The sequence below is a fragment of the Triticum dicoccoides genome, chromosome 6A (assembly GCF_002162155.2).
Source record: "Triticum dicoccoides isolate Atlit2015 ecotype Zavitan chromosome 6A, WEW_v2.0, whole genome shotgun sequence".
Lineage (NCBI taxonomy): Eukaryota > Viridiplantae > Streptophyta > Magnoliopsida > Poales > Poaceae > Triticum > Triticum dicoccoides.
In genome coordinates this window covers 458,946,343-458,960,359 of record NC_041390.1, presented here as the reverse complement: position 1 = coordinate 458,960,359, position 14,017 = coordinate 458,946,343, and the positions used below count along the sequence as shown (strand labels likewise).

The 14,017-nt window shown below is 45.3% G+C and overlaps 1 protein-coding gene across 1 annotated transcript in view; it reads right to left on the bottom strand.

Moving 5' to 3' along the window:
- Nucleotides 1-4,746, bottom strand: part of LOC119317264 — a 9,242-nt gene extending 4,496 nt beyond the window's left edge. Inside the window, exon 1 of the mRNA XM_037591695.1 lies at nucleotides 4,473-4,746. The gene's annotated coding sequence lies outside the window, so the exon portion shown is untranslated. The remainder of the gene's footprint in view (nucleotides 1-4,472) is intronic.
- Between the last annotated feature and the right edge of the window lie 9,271 nt (nucleotides 4,747-14,017).

The window sequence follows — 14,017 nt, the reverse complement described above, 5'->3', positions numbered from 1 at the left end:
TGGCGGAGCCGCCGGAGCCACCCCCTTCGCCGCCATCCAGTAGCTGGCAACCGGCGCGCTCCCACGTCGCCGCCGGTGGGCCGCCGCAAGACCGTCGTCGCCCGCGTCCATACCCTCATCCATCTGCATAGCCCCGGCTTCGTCTCCTCCGCGCCGAGGCCGTACGCGCCCTTGATTTGGACGGCAGTACCACCGGGGCGCATCACCTTCTTGCGCCTCCCACATCGGCCTCCATCTCCATGGTTGTCCTCCTCTGTACCCAATGTCTGTCTATAAGCTTCATGTGCATCAGTAGTCTTGAGCCACCAATCTGGATCGAACAGGTCGCAAGGGCTTGCCGGCAACACCTGATCTTTGATCTGGTTTGTATGCATGCGTGTGTGTGATTAGTTTCAGCGGCCACATGTCGTTGTAGTAAGATGATGCATCACGCATTGAATGGAACCATAAGGCTAGGAGCGTGTGCACACACTGGCGTCGGCGGCATGGTGTCAAGCTGCGGAGAAGGCATCCGGCGAGGCGGCCATCAGGTTCTCCATCTCCTCTTGAATTCTGCTAATTATCTTGGCATTTTATTGGCCTGTCAAACAAGAGCATCCATCACCATCTCCCCATATACACTCGTACTGAACACCATACCCGACTGCTACTTTGGTACAGTACGGTGATTAGTCTTTCCTAATTCTCTTGACCAAAGCATTGCCCTTTGCTATTTCTCAGTTTCTATATCTCCGGATTAATCGATGAGTCAAAAGCTGATGCTTCCGTTTCGAAATCATAGTTTTGTTTTCAAAATCATAGAAAAGTTCGGGACGGCTAGACTATAGCATGCTCTGGACATCCTACTGATGCCGATGATTTTGCTTTGCAGGTGGATAAGTGGATGGCACATGTGTATATTGCTGTTGAGGGATTATATTTGACATTTTATTTTTATCCCAACACTAGATTGAAGTGGTGATTTACAAAGGATTTTTAGTGGGGCACAAGTGTAGATTGATACAAAAGCATGCTGAATAGTGAAGTAGTACCATGCTAGAATTACTTGGCTACATTTTTTTTGTTTCTTTGATGCAATGTAATCTTTGTTGTTCCTGTTATTAGTGATTTTTCTAGAACATCGGGTAAGCACTATGCTAAAAAAAAGCTATTCTAGAAAAGGATGAGAAGAGCTATTCCAAAAAAGGATGAGAAGAGCCTCAAGGTACATTCTTTTTATTCTGCCAGTGTGTCTTACATATTTTCTAGCTTGCAATGCTTTATAAGATATTTCATATGGAGGTCAATGTTGAAAAAAAAGGAGTAGTCAACTTGTGGAGAACAATGTTAATCAAGCTCTCATGATATTTCCTCTGCTTCAAGATGCTTTCTCAGCTATTTGTTAACATGCTTCTGAACTTTGATTTTCTTTACTAAACTAGACCATTGTGCAGGATCATGATGGGTCGTCCTTAAAAATCTTGACAATTACCCTTGACACAACACATGGGATGTGCTCAATCCTACTTATTTTTGTCTGTTAGTTTATATATGTTTTTCACCTCAGAGATTTTATTAAATTTCAGTTGGGTTATAACAAGAGATGCAAATAAAGAACTTTATTACGGGTTTTCATAAAACAAATATATACTTCCAAATAAAGACAGACAACAAGGATTAGTGAGTTTATGTCTTTGTTTGTACTGTTTTTATACAAGGACAACAATGAACGACATATGCACTTTTCATCCTATTTGTTTCTAGCATGTAAATGTAAGTATTTCTTCATACACGTGAGAAAGAAAATATTAGTTCTTACACGTTTGAGGATATGTATAACCATAATATGTAATGCAATTGTGGTGAGGTAGAACGAGGAGGAGAGGTGTGTGATGCTAGACATATTAGCAAAATTTTAGTTCAGTTGATTACATTCATGAGTGTTCTTCCGTTGCAACATACGGGCCTTGTTCACTGCATACACAGATATACTACTATCTTATAGAATATGTTGATCAAGGATGAAGAGGTGGATAAGTTTGTGGCTTTAGTTTGAATGTCCAGATCTGGCTTGCTTCTCAACTAGGGCCTACATTTAGAGAAGACATATTCATATGTACGTGATTTATAAGGTCCTTTTTCTATACATGTTTGCAAAGTTTGTCGGTATATTATGCAGAGACAACTTGCCATGGTCTGCGTAGATGTGTTCTTTATTTCTCAATTTCTTTTGCTTTAAAACGATGTTGATTGGCTGAAAGAATGGTTCTGCATGGTTTGCACTCACACCTACTTGAATTTAGAGTTTTATTAGCAAATCCATTTAGAACAGTGTTAACATTTTACATTTTTCTACAGAAAGTTGTACACTGCAGGGGTCTATACCCACAAACCAAGGAAGGCAACTCAGAAGTTTTTCCCTGCCAATAACCAAGATTCACAAGGATAGGAGGGCAGAGATATCATGCTGCCATGGAACTGGTCCATTTGTCATTGCCTTGCTGCTTTCATGTTCCCTGATATTCAGTAGCCATATACTTTTAGGACTTAGGATGTGATTTCACATGCGTTGCTGATCATAGTTGATGCTTTTGTCGGTTCAGGGTGAGCTATTTTGTGTACAATTGCTATTGGCCGTGTAATGACTGGCTATGCATGGCTCTGTTTTATTGAGCTTAGATGAAAATTTGATGGACCACCTAAATTCATACGAAACAAACAAAGGCTAAGTAGAGCCCCAAATTAGAGACACGATGGATGTCCATCCTGATCACTATTAGATTTTGTCATCGAAGAGCTACTAATAGACTTACAATCTCGAATGACTACCTGTATTTTTCAGAAAATTTGTTGACCTGGTCTTATTTGGGTATAGGACATGCCTGTACTTTTTGTGAAAGTTACAGGATGCACATTCTATTTAAAATGGATACATTGCAAATTTTGTTATACCTCCATTAGTCAGGACCTGACCATGGAAGAATGAACCCTAAATGATGTCAAATTATTGGTCAGGATCTCCACATAATATTTCACCAGCTTAGGCATCTGCATTGTCTGTTAGACAGGTTTGGTTTTTGGTTATGTATGGGTCCTTGCTTAGTATGGCCCGGGAAACCTGACAGGTTATGTATGGGTAGTCGCTTAGTATGGCCCGGGAAGGGCTAACCACTGAACCACATTAGTTGTAGGTAATGAGTAGCCTTATTTTGGTGATAAAGATGTGATATCAATGCAACATGCTGGTTTGCTACTGCGAGCGGACCGACACCATTCTGCGAGGGAGGCGAGAAGCACTGGTGAGCCGGCGACAGCTATTCTGTGTCGAGTGAGGCGGTGCTGCAAACACCGTGTTTCATTGATGCGAGTGGTGACGCGGGGCGACCAACGTCGACTACGATGGAGCTGTGGAGTGGGGCACTGCAAGCAGTGATGCGGGAGACCGACGTCTATTGGGAAGTGGCGCAACAAGTGGTGCTGAGGGGGCACGGGAGCTAGGGTAGTTGGGCAAATCCAACGACGCACATGTCCTGATCGTACAACTCAGGAGGGGGGTGGTCGCTGAATGTGATCGCCCAGCTAACGCCTGACGTTTCCCTATTTGGGTATGAGGCACATTGGTTCATGAAACAATCTGACACGTTTTTATGACTTGGGAATTCTATCCACCTTGCATCAAATTTAAAATCCTATAAGAGAATTATTCTATGTTATGATAGAAATATTTATGTTCCATAGTATAACATGCTTTCAGTCAAGACGTGCATTGCACGTGCATGCTTACTAGTAGCCTCAAGGTAATGTCTCGCATGCCATGTAGGATCGAATATGACGTAAAGTAGGTTTGAATAGGGAAGCGGGATCTTTTTCAGAAGGTGGGTGCTTGAAGAGAAAAAGTGTGGTCCGGTGACAAAAGCTGAAAAAGTTGAAATGAAAAATAGAGATGCATGTGTACTAAGTCTTTATTTTCTATTTCTTAACGAGGTCCACCAGTGGTACCTTGCATTGGGGAGAAAAAATAAATGTAAACGGCTCAAATTACTTTTTGTCATGAGGCATATGTATCCATATGCTATCATTATACATGCCTAAAAAAGGTCTCTTGCGCCAGGGCGCGGTCAGCACAAGTTTGCTTCGCTCACGTGAGGTGGATGGACGGTGCTTCCCATGGAGAAAAAGAATGCGACGTGGACCATTTGGATTTGTGCTAGCAGCTCCTGTCCTGTCTGGCTGTCTCTCATGTCCTCGTCGATATTCCATTTCGTGGAACGCATCATCTTAGCGTGAGCCTTCATTTCCGCACACGTGAGCTTCATGTACTATGCAGATTATATCGTGGTAATGTCTTGTGTTAAAAACACAACAAACGACGCGATTTTTCAAGACCCAAACCACGAGGCCAAGAGAGACAGCACGGACGGAAACGTGAGCGAAATCTCATGGAGATTCCACGGAGGGGATCGTGAAAATAAGAAGGGAGAAGAAGGCCTAACCTTAGGCGTCCAACATCAATCGGCGGGTCCCCTTGCCGCTGCCGCCGTTCATGGCCGGCTACAAGAGATCGCCTTGGTGCGTCTCTCTCTTCCGGCGCTCCCCTGGTGTGGCACCCGCACGCCGGAATGGCCCGGCAGCGCCTGAGATGATGACCGGGGCCAGTCCCGGGTGCCTTCACTACTGGAAGAACCAAGTGGTGGGGAAGGCTCCGAAGATGCGCGCGCGCGCGCGCATGTCTAGCTGGATCTCACTGGTTTGGAGGAAGACCGGAGCCGAAGGAGCATGTCCAGCCCTCAATATAAGGAGGCCTTCGCATGGGCTGCACCCTTTCTGCCATAGCGTGACTATGTCAAACCATCTGAGTGCATTTTTTTTCTTTTTTTTATTACGCTAGGGAGGCAGGTCAAAAGGCGAACCAGATTCGCGGGCGTGATGACAGGTCAACGGCTACGGACCTAATTCCTTATATACTACTCCCCCCGTTCCGAATTACTTGTCTTGGATTTGTCTAGATACGGATGTATCTAGACTCATTTTAGTGCTAGATACCTTCGTATCTAGACAAATCTAAGACAAGTAATTCGAAATGGAGGGAGTACTAAATTCGGAAACTTGGGGATCTCCAAGGCTGACCCTAAAACAACCCAAATGCTTAATAGTGCAGCTGCACTGTTTCATTGATACGAGCGCACCCTCGTGATGTTGTCTGATGTCATACATGTGACTGTGACACGTGATTGTTGTAGGGACCGCGTGGTACTAGTGATGGTAGTGCATAGGGCGTAAGAATTGGACGGGGCTTGCATGCTCCCTCCGGGTGCTCCCATCCGTGCTTCTGATCCATCAATTCTTCATCAAATGGCTACATTAGTTTCCACCCCATGCTTTCCTTTTGCAACGAAAGAAAAGATAAATAAATCATGTTGATGCGGAGCATCCCAAGGTTATCCCCATGGACCCACCTACGTCTCCCACGGCACCACTTGAACCAATGACAAGAGCATGAGCAAAGGCTATCGAAGATAAGGTGAACTCGCTCCTTTCCGAACTACCACTTTCTATGCATGAGACATGGCTGCTACCTCAAACGGAAACACTATGTGTGATCAGGTACTTGGAGGAGAGCCATGGAGCAGCTACATCTATCGGACAAGACGACGAGGACACCAAGCGTCAAGCCCAAGGAAATCAGGCCAAAGAAAGCTACAGCGGCCGGACGTCCGACACCTCCCAGGCTCCGGACGACCGACCATCTCCGGGCGACCCTACAACCGAATGGAACCAACGAAAGTCCGAGGAAGACCGGACGACCGGGCCCCTATGGACGTCCGACGCCACGGCGACCGAGCGTAATCTACGGAAGTCCGAAGATCTACCGACGTCCGGACCGTCCCGAGCCTCCGGACGTCCGACGCCCACTGGACATCTGACCCCTGGCTGTGTCCAGTTACGGGCTGAGGCCCATGTACCCCTTCACTTTGCCCCCCTTTTGTACTACGACTATAAATAGACCTCGCCCTCCTCCTAGCTAGGGTTAGCAGAGGATTAGCTCATATTTATGTGAGAGCTTTGCTCATCCACTTGGTTACCTACTCCTCGGAGATCGCGCCTCCTTGGAGAAGATCCCTCAAGCGGATTCAAGACCCCTTCACGGGAAGAACCTCAAGACCTCCTCACGGAGAAGATCGTGCTACTTGTATCATCCCTAGTTGACTATGGATCTTGTATCTCTTTTGTGTTCGAGGATCTAGCATATGTGTGATCATTCTTGTTGGTTTTAGAATTTCTTTCGTGTTTTCCCTCGCGTTTCCCCTCGTGTTTCCCCTCGTGTTCTTCGTGTTCCTCGCGGGATCCGCACCTTTCGTGAAAGATCGGCCATCCAGGGTTCCACCCTACATCATCTTGGTATCTAGAGCCACGTTGATCATGATTTCGGAGCCTCCCCGTTGTGTTTTCTAGCCTATTTCTGTTGTGTTCTTCCCCAAATTCGAAAATTCCCCACAAAAATAGCCCCATTTTTTTATCATTTGTTGGTGTGATGAAATTTTGTTGGATTTGATCCATGGATTTTCTTTGCCTTGAGTGGATCTAGCTTCCCCCTTCGTCTCCACCTTTTTCATCCACAAAATCGCCTGGATTTGACCATTTTCGCTACATCCACCTCGAACCCTAGCAGTTCATCCCGTGCCCGAATTTTGCATAGGCACCGGACGTCCGACAGCTTACGGAAGTCCGACGACCGGACGACCGGCCCCCTCCCGGACGTCCATAAAACCCTGACGAAACTGAATTTTTCACCCCCGAAAATTTCAGCCACCGCCCCACTTCCACATACGCAGAGCCATAAAACAACCACTTTCCACAACCACCTTATGCTGATCCGCTACGCAATCCGACACAATTTTTTCCACATTGTGCTTTGAGAATTTGAGTTGCGGTTCTGTGTCCTATTGTGTGTCGGCTATTTAGGTACGGCTCGTCATGAACATCACCGCCGCTCATCTTCGCCACGGATTCGTCATCGACAACAACCACTCCACCATTTTGACACCATACCGTAAGCAAGAACAGTAACCTCATCTTTGTTATCGTGATACATCATTCTTGCCATTGCATTGATAACCCCATAGCCTTACTTTTTGCGTAGCTTACCCATCGAGACTAGCCTTTGAGTATTGCTGGCAACGTGACTTGTGCACATTAGTGATCATACTTCCCATAGCATACATACCATATCATTGGTGCATATCTTGGTATCATCTCTTGTGTCACAAAGTTGTCATCGCATACACAATTGCTATCTTGATTCGTGAAGCATTGCATGAGAAAAGAGCTCAAAGAGAAAGAGCCAAACAAGCTTTTAAGCAAAAGGGAAAGATAAGCAAAAAACTTTTAAGTAAGAACCATAGCATCATACTACATTAAGATTGTCATACTAGATCATCTTGGATCATATCATCGGAACACCATACATAGAGCATACTTGGGAGAGAAACCATTGCATTTTTTATTAGTAGGTTGTGCACAAGTCTTCGTATCCGCCTTTTGTGCAATCGTTCTAGCGTCTCTCTAGTGTTGTGCAACAAGAGCATTTTCGTGGATTCCACATTTTGGCTCATTCCTTGGTTGCACGACCCCACTTATCTCTTTGCGTGTGTGTTTCCATGTACCATATTTTGCTATTGGTCTACTTGTTGCATTGCAAACTTGCGAATCTTTTCCAACATTATTGAAGTTCACTAACAGTTGCATCAAATTTTGTGCCACCATCCTAACCGAGCTCCACCATAAGCTTTTACTTATGTAGGTGTGAGAAACCGACAAGAATTGGTACCAATTGTGTTATTTCCTTGTTCCACATTGAAGTGATCATTGATCCATCTTCAACTTCGGTCAAGGTACATTTGGTATTGTTCTTCTCCTTCTACCACTCACAAAATTGTTTGGAATGATGGATAGGCCAAGTACTTCTACCGACCCACTCTTCCTCGAGCAAGACGACGATATGTCTTCATACGTCACAAAGAGCCACCTCTTTGGTGCACAACGTGCTTTGCATCAAGAGCAACAAGCAATGAGTGAACGCATCGACAACCTCGCCACCGACTTGCAACTCTCAGAGCAACGTACAAGAGACTATTTCGACAACAAGCTCGACGACCACAAGCAAGAGAATGACGCAAGAATGGACGAGATTCATGCTTTGTTGCTCAACCGCTCTTCTTCCACTTCGTCCTCATCAAGACGGAGCCGCTCAAGTCAACACCCCGACTACACTATCTCCGGCTCAAGGACACCGACATCGAATACTCTTCGACGTGCCGCGCGCCAAGATCGTCAAGCAAACAACAATCCTCTACACGACAACAACTCTCAAGAACAACGACATCATCAAAACCAAGCTACCTTTGCGCAAGCACGAGAACGACAATGCCAATGCCAACACGAAGAGGAAAAGCGAGCGCGCCTACACCAAGATGCATAAGATGCCGAGGGACAACGCCAAGAACAAAAATTGCGAGAAGCTAGAGCACTTGAAGCTCAACGTGCACTCTACAACACGAATCATGCCGTTGCCCAACGCAACCGCCATAGGCGCGAACAAGAAGAGGCACTTCGCGAAGAAGTTCAAGAGAGGAACTACCAATCACTTGTGCATCGTCAAGTTCCTCAAGATCTCCCACAACCTCGCCATGAACCTCAAGTTCAACAAGAACAAGAAGATATTGGGAATCCCCCACGACAAGAGCAAGTTGTGAGAGACGATTCTCCTCGTCAAGGACGTCATCATCCCCGACCCCAACATAATGAAGAGCAACTGTAGGATCGAAAGTATGTCTAGAGGGGGGGTGATTAGACTACTTGACCAAATAAAAACTTATCATTTTCCCAATTTTAGTTCTTGGCAGATTTTAGCAACTTTGGACAAGTCAATCAATCTTAACACAATTCAAGCAAGCATGCAAAGAGTATATGAGCAGCGGAAAGTAAAGCATGCAACTTGCAAGAATGTAAAGGGAAGGGTTTGGAAGATTCAAACGCAATAGGAGACACGAATGTTTTTGTCGTGGTTTCGATAGGTGGTGCTATCGTACATCCACGTTGATGGAGACTTCAACCCATGAAGGGTAATGGCTGCGCGAGTCCACGGAGGGCTCCACCCATGAAGGGTCCACGAAGAAGCAACCTTGTCTATCCCACCATTGTCGTCGCCCACGAAGGACTTGCCTCACTAACGGTAGATCTTCACGAAGTAGGCGATCTCCTTGCCCTTACAAACTCCTTGGTTCAACTCCACAATCTTGTCGGAGGCTCCCAAGTGACACCTAGCCAATCTAGGAGACACCACTCTCCAAGAAGTAACAAATGGTGTGTTGATGATGAACTCCTTGCTCTTGTGCTTCAAATGATAGTCTCCCCAACACTCAACTCTCTATCACATGATATGTATTTGGTGGAAAGAAGATTTGAGTGGAAAGCAACTTGGGGAGGGCTAGAGATCAAGATTCATATGGTAAGAATGGAATATCTTGGCCTCAACACAAGTGTAGGTGGTTCTCTCTCAGAAAAAGTAGGTTGGAAGTGTAGGTTTGTTCTGATGGCTCTCTCCACGAATGAAGAGGAGGTGGAGGGGTATATATAGCCTCCACACAAAATCTAACTGTTACACGCAACTTGCCAATCTCGGTGGGACCAAATTGATAAACTCGGTCGGACCGATTCAGCAAAGCTAGTGACCGTTAGGAGTTTCGGTGGGACCGACATGCAACTCGGTAGGACCGATATGGTTAGGGTTAGGGCATAACATAATCTTGGTGAGACCGATTACACAAACCCGGTGAGATCGATTTTGTAATAAGTTAACCAGAGAGTTGGTCAGGTAAACTCGGTGGGACCGATTTGAAGGAAATATGCCCTAGAGGCAATAATAAAGTTATTATTTATTTCCTTATATCATGATAAATGTTTATTATTCATGCTAGAATTGTATTAACCGGAAACATAATACATGTGTGAATACATAGACAAACAAAGTGTCACTAGTATGCCTCTACTTGACTAGCTCATTAATCAAAGATGGTTATGTTTCCTAACCATGAACAAAGAGTTGTTATTTGATTAATGGGATCACATCATTAGGTGAATGATCTGATTGACTTGACCCATTTCCATTAGCTTAGCACCCGATCGTTTAGTATGTTGTTATTGCTTTCTTCATGACTTATACATGTTCCTATGACTATGAGATTATGCAACTCCCGTTTGCCGGAGGAACACTTTGTGTGCAACCAAACATCACAGCGTAAATGGGTGATTATAAAGGTGCTCTACAGGTGTCTCCAAAGGTAGATGTTGGGTTGGCGTATTTCGAGATTAGGATTTGTCACTGCGATTGTCGGAGAGGTATCTCTGGGCCCTCTCGGTAATGCACATCACATAAGCCTTGCAAGCATTACAACTAATAAGTTAGTTGTGAGATGATGCATTACGGAACGAGTAAAGAGACTTGCCGGTAATGAGATTGAACTAGGTATTGGATACCGACAATCGAATCTCGGGCAAGTAACATACCGATGACAAAGTGAACAACGTATGTTGTTAGGTCTGACCGATAAAGATCTTCGTAGAATATGTAGGAGCCAATATGGGCATCCAGGTCCCGCTATTGGTTATTGACCGGAGATTTGTCTCAGTCATGTCTACATTGTTCTCGAACCATAGGGTCCGCACGCTTAACGTTACGATAACAGTTATTATGAGTTTATGCATTTTGATGTACCGAAGTTAGTTCGGAGTCCCGGATGTGATCACGGACATGACGAGGAGTCTCGAAATGGTCGAGACATAAAGATTGATATATTGGACGACTATATTCGGACACCGGAAGGGTTCCGGGGAAGTTTCAGATAAAATCGGAGCACCGGGGGGTTACCGGAACCCCCGGGGGGTTAATGGGCCTTATGGGCCTAATGTGGAGAAGAGGAAGGGGCTGCCAGGGCAGGCCGCGTGCCCCCTCTCCCCCTAGTCCGAATTGGACAAGGAGGGAGGGGCGGCGCCCCCCCTTTTCCTTCTCTCCCTCCACCTCTCCTAGTTGGACAAGGAACGGGAGGGGAGTCCTACTCCCGGTAGGAGTAGGACTTCTCCTGCGCGCCTCCTCTAGGCTGGCCGCACCCCCCTCCTTGGATCCTTTATATACGGAGGCAGGGGGGCACCCTAAAAGACACAAGTTGATCTTCGTGATCGTTCCTTAGCCGTGTGCGGTGCCCCCTTCCACCATATTCCACCTCGTTCATATCGTAGTAGTGCTTAGGCGAAGCCCTGCGTCGGTAGAACATCATCATCGTCACCACGCCGTTGTGCTGGCGAAACTCATCCCCGAAGCTTTTCTGGATCGGAGCCCGGGGAGCGTCATCGAGCTGTACGTGTGCCAAGAACTCGGAGGTGTCGGAGTAACGGTGCTTGGATCAGTCGGATCGGAAGACGTACGACTACTTCCTCTACGTTGCGTCAACGCTTCCGTTGCGGTCTACAAGGGTACATAGACAACACTCTCCCCTCTCGTTGCTATGCATCATCATGATCTTGCATGTGCGTAGGAAATTTTTTGAAATTACTACGAAACCCAACACGATTCGCTTATTTCGGTGAGACCGAAATGTTACAAAAGGGAAACAGAGAGTTTACATTGCAATCTCGGTGGGACCGATCGCTCATCTCGGTGGGACCGAAACGTTACGAATGGAAACAGAAAGATTACAATCCCATCTCGGTGAGACCGAGATCCCTAACGGTAATACCGATTTGCTTAGGGTTTGTGGCAGTGACTATGACATCTGAACTCGGTGGCGCCGGATAGAAAGGATCGGTGGGGCCGAGTTTGACTTTTGGTTTAGGTCATATGTGGATGTGAGAAAGTAGTTGAGGGATTTGGAGCATATTACTAAGCACTTTGAGCAAGAGTCTCATTAAGCAACACCTCATCCCTCCTTGATAGTATTAGCTTTTCTTATAGACTCAATGTGATCTTGGATCACTAAAATAGAAAATGTAGAGTCTTGAGCTTTGAGCTTGAGCCAATCCTTTTGTCCTTAGCATTTTGAGGGGTCCACTTTTCTCATCCATGCCATGCCAATCATTGATCTTTCCTGAGATATTAATCTTGAAATAGCATTAGCTCAATGAGCTATATGTTGTTAGGAATTACCAAAACCACATAGGGATAGTTGCACTTTCAGCAACGCTACGGCAAGCTAAAGTTCACCATGCCCAAGTTCAATGGAAGCAATGATCCCGAAGAGTACCTATCATGGGCATTGAAAGTCGACAAAATCTTCCGCTTGCACAACTATGAGGAAGAGAAGAAGATCGTTATGGCATCCCTTGAGTTCCAAGACTACGTCCTCATTTGGTGGGAACAAGTCATTGAGCGCCGTGAGGCAAGAGGTGAACCACCCATCACTACTTGGGCGCAAATGAAGGATGTCATGAGAGCATGCTTCGTGCCTACATACTACAACCGCGACCTCTTCAAGAAACTCCAACTCCTCAAGCAAGGAACCAAGAGCATTGAAGAATGCTACAAGGAAATGGAGATTGCCATGATATGAGCCAATGTCACGGAAGATGATGAGCAAACTATGGCATGTTTCTTGAATGGACTCAATCATCCTATTAAGAAGACTGTTGACTTCCAACCATACTTGAACCTCATCGAGCTAGTGCATCAAGCTACCAAAGCGGAACGTCAAGTGCAAAATGACTTCAAGTATGCCAAGTTCTCATCCAAGTCCTATGGTTTCTCCAACACGCAAGCTTCAACGACTCCAACACCTTCTACATCAACCAAGCCTTCTACAAGCAATGCTGACAAGTCGAGTTACAAGAAAACTTCGACAACTCCAAGTCATCATCCTACTACAAGCGACTTCAAGCGGAGAGCTTCATCATCTACCCCAACCAATGAGACCGCCAAGACAAGTTCCTTCAAATGCTTCACATGCAGAGGCCGAGGCCACAAGTCCTTTGAGTGTACCAACAAGCGAACCATGATCCTCAACGACGATGGTACATACGACTCCATGAGTGAAGGAGAAACAGAAGCACTTGAGCAAGTCGCCATGCACCGGCAAGTGAACAACGATGAAGAAGAACAAGTCTTTTGTGACGAAGATTCAAGCCCCGCTCTCGTTGTCTCCAAGGTCTTGACTTTTCAACATCGCCAGGAAGAAGACCAAAGATGCCACATATTCCATACCAAGGCCGGCATCAATGTAAGGTCCGTCAAGGTCATCATCGATGGAGGGAGTTGCCATAAATTAGCAAGTGAAGACCTTTAATAGTAACATATATGTCTTATATTTCAGAGGGTGCTATGTCATTCATAATTTCTTGATATAAGGTAAAAGGAATAGCACTCACGCTAGCACCTATGTCACATAAATCATGATAACAGTAATCTCCTATTTTAACTGAGACAACGGGCATGCCAACAACGGGTCTATGTTTATCTTTCCCGTCGGGTTTGGCAGTTCTAGCAGCTTCACCAACGAAGTAAATAACATGCCCATCAATATTATCGACCAAGAGATCCTCAACCATAGCAAAACTAGGTTCTACCTTGATTTGTTCAGCTGGTTTAGGTGCTCTAATATTACTTTTATTGACCATAGTTAAAACTTTAGCATGTTCCTTTATCCTAACATGGAAAGGTGGTTTTTCAATATAAGCAGTAAGAACAACCAGATCAACATTATAGATAATAGTTTCATCTTTAGCTACTACCGGTTCTTTAATTTCTTCTTTAATAGGTGGGTGCTATTTAAACCACTTCTCTTTAGGGAGATCAGCATGAGTAGCAAAAGATTCACAAAAGGAGGCTACTATCTCAGAGTCAAGTCCATATTTAGTGCTAAACTTTTGGAAAGAATCAGTATTCATAAAAGATTTAACACAATCATACTTAAGCTTAATACCTGACTCTTTACCTTCGTCGAGTTCCCAATCTTCAGAGTTGCGTTCAATTCTTTCTAAAAGATCCCACCGG